The sequence below is a fragment of the Dasypus novemcinctus genome, chromosome 25 (genome assembly GCF_030445035.2).
Source record: "Dasypus novemcinctus isolate mDasNov1 chromosome 25, mDasNov1.1.hap2, whole genome shotgun sequence".
NCBI lineage: Eukaryota > Metazoa > Chordata > Mammalia > Cingulata > Dasypodidae > Dasypus > Dasypus novemcinctus.
Window position 1 is genome coordinate 23526164 of NC_080697.1, and position 6409 is coordinate 23532572.

Sequence of the window (6409 nt, forward strand, 5' to 3'; positions counted from 1 at the left end):
ATGGCCAGTGACCAAGTGATGCAATCACTCAATCCAGTTAATGTCAGAAGGACTCCCTAAATACAAGATGGGCTTTTCTAGAGTGACCCACCTTTTTAGATTGACCTCACCTGGCTCCCCAAGATGGGATAACCTAATGGGGAAGAAACCAGAGATAGAAAAGCCTCAGAAAAAGGGGGAGGTTTAAATTGAACTGCTGCAAGACTGGAAGGTCCCAAAACTGAAAAGTGTGAGGAAAATGGGGCACTGAATGAGGGAGAGAATTTAAACAAACAATAAGAAATGGGGAGAAAATTCTGCATAAAAACAAACAGAACAAATCAAGATTCCTGGAGAAGAAACAGAGGAAAGGAAGCTTTCTCCTGGAGGTGAAACAATTACAAAAAAAAAGTGCAATCTTAAAAACGTACCACACATCCAGAGCAAGAATTAGATGAAAAAGAGCTGAGAAAATCTGATCATTTAAACTTCAGATATTCTAAAGTTCCAAAATAAGTTGGGCCAAGCATCAGAAAAGTCTTAACACAAAGCCAATCAACAATAAAACTTTACACAAAAGGGAGAAACTGACCTTCAGAGTTAACTCATCAAGATAATCAGATGCCTAGACATCAGCAAAAATCACAACCCATACTAAGAACAGGAAGATATGGCTCAGTCAAGGGAACAAATTAAAAATTCAGAGGAGACACAGAATTTAGAAAAACTAATCAAAGAAGTTCAAAGAAATCTCTTAAATCAATTCAAGGAGATGAAGGAATATATGTATAAAGAGATAAAGGAGGTCAGAGGCCTTGGACCAGGTCTGCCAGTCTGTTCCCGTCAGCTGCTTGGCTGCTCCTCGATGATGGCTAATCCAGTTCCACCCCTTTACTGCCCCTTGTCAGAGAAAATGCAGTCCTACAGCACTTACAAAGCCACCATGAGGATGATGAATTTGTTCACACACTGGCTTCTCACCACCTTCTTTAAACCACTGTCTGCTGCCTGAGCAGTTGGAACTGATCATACCTTTTCCATTGTACTTCAATCCTGAATTAATTTTTAAACGCTTTCGAATATGGAGGTTTATCAACAATTTCTTACTCTTTGGGCCAGTTGGATTCAATTTTTTTAAATATAATTTTTCTATATCGTTACTGTCAAATGCTAGAAAAAGGCTCTTTCTGAGGTCGGACAGCCGACTTTGTATTTATGTTCCTTTTTGGTGTATTCTTAATGATCCTTTTTGGTTTGTTTGTGAGCTTAGTTTTCTTGGGTTAGGCCTTTACAATAATGCTTGTGTACGTGTGGAGCCGAAGGAACCCATACATCTGCATGAGCTTCTTTGGTCCTCTAACTTCCAAGCCCCTTTTCCACCCTGGGTGCTCATGGGCTTTTCATTGTCACTGGGCATCTCAATCATTGTGGACCTCTTGGGTATTCCAGTTGGGCACATACATTTTTTCTTGGAAGATGTATTTCCAAATGAGCCATGTAGAATAAGAATTCCGAAAACACCACCTACTTTGAAGACTATTTTTGGTATATCAGATGAGGATCCAAATTATAATCTACTACCTGAAGAGCAGCCAGGAGGCTTTACCTAGGGTGAGGGCCAGCACCTTAGAGATTAAAGCTGCAGTGCCAATAACAAGACTGGGAAGACTCAAGCAAAATACCCATTGGGATTCCTTTTTTTTTTTTTTTTTTAATATTTTTAAAAGATTTTATTTTATTTATTTATTTCTCCCCAACCCCTCATTCTTTGTACTTGCTGTGTCTGTTCATCTTCCTTGTTTCTTTAGGAGACACTGGGAACTGAAACCAGGACCTCCGATATGGGAGGGAGGTGTCTAATTGCTTGAGCCACCTCCATTCCCTGCTTTGTTGTGTCTCTCATTGTGTTTTTCTTCATATGTTGTATCATCTTGTTGTGTAAGCTCAATGTCTTACTTGCCCTCTTTAAGAGGTACAAGGAGACTCCTGTCCCAGTTTTGTTGTGTCTCTCGTTATGTTTTTTCCTCTTGTGTCTCTGGTTGCATCAGCTTGCTGCACCTGCCCACTGTGCCAGCTCACTGACTTCTTTAGGAGGCCCTGAGAACTGAACCAGGGACCTCCCATGTGGTAGGTGGGAGCACAATTGCTTGAGCCACATCCACTTCTCCATTGGGATTCTTTTATCCTTTGTGTTGTAAAAGTGGATGCTTTTGACAGCTTTAGATTTTTTAATTCCAGAAGCACTTTATGAAATGGTACTCTGATTAATTCAGAAGACATTTCCACTAGTTTACCAGTGGTTCCTCACTACACTGGTACTGAAAGTGGGATCGTTTGGAGCAAAAAACCTGCAGAAACAAATATCCTGCTATTTCTAGCTTACAAATACATGAATACTTGAGTTCCATAGTATAAGGCAGGGCTTTTTCTTCCTCTTCTTTGATAGGCAAGGCCATGGTGTAAATGGAAGCTTCAGAGAGGACTAAATAAAACTGAATTCCATCTCTCTCTCACACTATAAAAAGAGAGAGCATGCTTGAGAGAGGGAGGGAGAGAGATAAAGGACAGTAAGAAGACAATGTGTGAGCATAAAGAAGAATTTTTAAATATTAAAAGAAACAACAGAAATCACAGGGATGAAAGGCACAATAGTAGAGATTAAAATACACTAGAGGCATACAATGGCATATTTGAATAGGCAGAAGAAAGAATAAGTAAACTAGAAGATAGAGCAGTTGAAATCATGGTGGAGAAAAGAATAGAAAAAAATAAGCAGTGTCTTAGGAATTTGAGTGACAGCATGAAGCACATGAACATACATATCATGGGTGTACCAGAAGGAGAAGAGAGGGGAAAGGGGGCAGAAAGAATATTTGAGGAAATAATGGCTGAAATTCCCTGATTCCTATGAAAGACATAACTATACATATCCAAGAAGTGCAGTGTACTTCTAAACAGAATAAATCCTAATATATCTACTCCGGGACAGACACTAGTCAGAATGTGAAATACAAAGATAAAGGAAGAATTATGAAAGAAGCAAGAGAAAAGTGATTCATCACATACAAGGAATCCTCAATAAGGCTAAGTACCAATTTCTCATCAGAAACCATGGAGGCAAATAGGGAGTGGTACAATATATTTAAAGTACTGAAAGATACCAAAAATACTTTATCTGGTAAAACTGTCTTTCTTTTATTTTTTTAATTCATTTTAAAAAAGATTACATTCAAAAAGTATGAGGTCCCCACGCACCCCCAACTCCCCCCACAGCAACACTCTCCCCCATCATCATGACACATCCATTGCATTTGGTGAATACATCTCTGACCATTGCTGCACCCCTCATGGTCAGTGGTCCACATCATAGCCCACACTCTCCCACATTCCATCCAGTGGGCCATGGGAGGATCTACAATGTCTGGTAATTGTCCTTGCAGCACCACCCAGGACAACTCCAAGTCCCAAAAATGCCTCCACATCTCATCTCTTCTTGCCATTCCCTGCACCCAGTAGCCACCATGGCCACTTTTTCCACACCAATGCCACATTTTCTTCTATTACTAACCACAATAGTTCATGAATAGAATATCATTAAGTCCACTCTAATCCATACTCTATTCCTCCATCCTGTGGACCTTGGATTGGTTGTGTCCATTCCACATCTATGTCAAGAGGGGGCTTAGATTCCAAATGAATGCTGGATGCAATTCTCCTGCTTTCGTTGTAGGCACTCTTGGCTCCATGGTGTGGTGGTGGACTTTCTTCAACTCCATGTTAGCTGTGTGGGGTAAGTCCAATAAACCAGAATGTAGGAGCTGAAATCTGTTGAGGCTCAGGGCCTGGCTATCATATGGTCAGTCCAGAGATTCAGATCCCCTAGATGTATCTTAAACCCCAGCACCAACTACAATTCTGGTAAAGTAACAGGAAAGGCTTGTGAAAAGAGATCACATCTGAGTCCAGCTCCATCACACACAAAGACAAACTCCAAAGTAGGGCCAACTGACATGGCAGTGAACTCCATCTGCCATGACCATAAAACCTGTGGGTCTCTGTAGCCCTCAGAAGAACCAATACCTGGGGTTGTATCTACTTTATCTATCTCTGAGATTCTGCTCAGGTGTGCATAAGGGCAACCCCTCTGATAACCTCCAGACTCTTTTTTAGAGACTCATAGCCATATAAACTCATTTGTCCATTCCATTTCCCCCTTGATTCAGGTCAAAAAGCATTTTTTACTCCTGTTATATGTAGACAGGGATATTCTGCTGGTCCAAGTTGAACCTTTTATTCAAGGTCATTTTCTAGTTACATCATCAGATGGTACTTGGTAGTGAACCCTCGGTGCCAGGGAGGCTCATCACCGGGAGTCATGTCCCATGCTGGGTGGAAGGCAGTGCATTTACATGCTGAGTTTGGCTTTGAGACTGGCCACATGTGAGCAACATGGAGGCTCTCAGTAGGGAACTCTTAGGCACACTGCTGCTCTAGGCCTTGTTCTTATTTCAGGTGCACAGGCTCACAAGCATAGTCATTAGTATCAGGGACTCACTGTTGGACCCTCATTCCTTCCTGGTCCTTCCCGTTGCACCTGGGGAACTGCCACTGCTCCCCTAGGGACAGCGACAGAGCCTGCCCGGCCAGGAACCCAGCACTCCCCCTGCTGTTGTTTTTTAATTGTTTCCACTATGAATATATCCAAACATTTCCATGCACCATGGCCACATGCCCTGTATAACTCCCTGTCAACCATATGTCTCCTGTCAATAACATCCCACATCAGTATTCCTCTGCTGCCATTGTTGAACCACTTGGTGATCCAAAACTTCCTGAAAAGTGAAGCCCAATATAATGCCAGGTTCCCTTAATAGTAAAATGGAATATAGCGATGAGTTTAAAGGTTAGATATAGAATATCTATTAATTTGGAAAAATTCTACATCCTATCTTTTTCTTTTCTTTTTTCTCATTATTAAGCTTATCTTCACAAGAGTTTTAGATCACAGTAATTTATATATACAATATACAGTACTCCCACATATCCAATATAAAACCTTTTCCCTTCCACAGCAATAATCTTTTAACATATTCATACCATATTTATTGAAACTGATGTATAGATATTGAGACAATAGTTTTCAAACAAGGTAACATTTGTGTTTACATTGTGGTTTATACTTTAGGCTATACAACTTTCTAAATTTTTAGTTATCCTATGCTTTACATTATGATTTACATCATTAGTCTATCGGCCCCTATATATTTTTGGTGTAATATTACATGTTTTATATCAATCCTTGTGTACTCTTGTGAAACACATCTTTTGCCCTCACAGTTACGTTGGTTCCATCTATTCAATACCTATTTCCCCCTCCCCTTAGGGCCCATAGTGACAGTCAATCTTCATTTCTTGAGGAGCCATGTTCAGAGATACTTGCAACAGTGTTGAGGTCTGGACATGCTCAACTGCCCTAATGACCTGGGAGCCACCATTTCTCTTGAGAGATACAGTTCCCTCTATTTGATGGCCTCAGTCCTCCCCAGGATGTGGGTATACCTTCACTCTCATTTTATGGGTCTCTACCCAATGATATAACCCACTCTGGCAAAATGAGCATTCACATATTCCCTAGGAGTCTGTCCTACATCAGATTATCCCCTTTAAGTATCTTAAATAGGTAATTTTCCTTATTATATTTTGAAAAGGTTTTCTCAGCATTATACTCTCAACAAACACCTGACAATCTCCTATGTTCGTATGTTGCCCCACCCTCCCCCCAATTTCTTGGGCAATATTACCCATCTGCCCATCCCTAACCCCCCTCAAGCCTGCAAAGCTCCACCCAAAGGTAACCCTATGCCCCCATTTTATCCTTTCCTTGTACACATACTTACCTCCAGCCTATCATAGATTTCACCCATGTAGATGTCAGCTTACATCCTTCCTCTACCCCTCGATTTCCTGAAAGCCTATTATCCAGTCTCTAGCTCTCTGAGGCAGCTTGGTTTACTTATTTCATATCATTGAGGTCATGGTGTCCTTTAATGCCTGGATTGCTTCACTCAACATAAGATTCTCAAGATTCATCCATGTTATCATGTGTGTTTGTAATGTATTTGTTCTTAAAGCCAAGTAATAGTCCATTGTATGTATATACCACATTTTATTTATCCATTCATCTGTTGATGGGCATTTGGGTTGATTCCAACTTTTGGCGATAGTGAACAATGCTGCTATGAACATTGGTGTGCATATATCGGTTTGTGTCCTTGTTTTCAGTTCTGCTGGGTATATACCCAGCAGTGGTATTGCTGGGTCATATGGCAAATCTATGGTTAGTTTTTTGAGAAACCACCAAACTGTCCTCCAGAGTGGTTGGATCCTTCTGCATTCCCACCAGAAGTGGATGAGCGCTCCCATTTCTCCA

The 6409-nt window shown here is 40.8% G+C and overlaps 1 pseudogene; it reads left to right on the top strand.

The window, feature by feature from the left end:
* LOC101441450 (derlin-2-like) lies at positions 1-1589 on the top strand (annotated as a pseudogene).
* The last annotated feature ends 4820 nt before the right edge of the window (positions 1590-6409 follow it).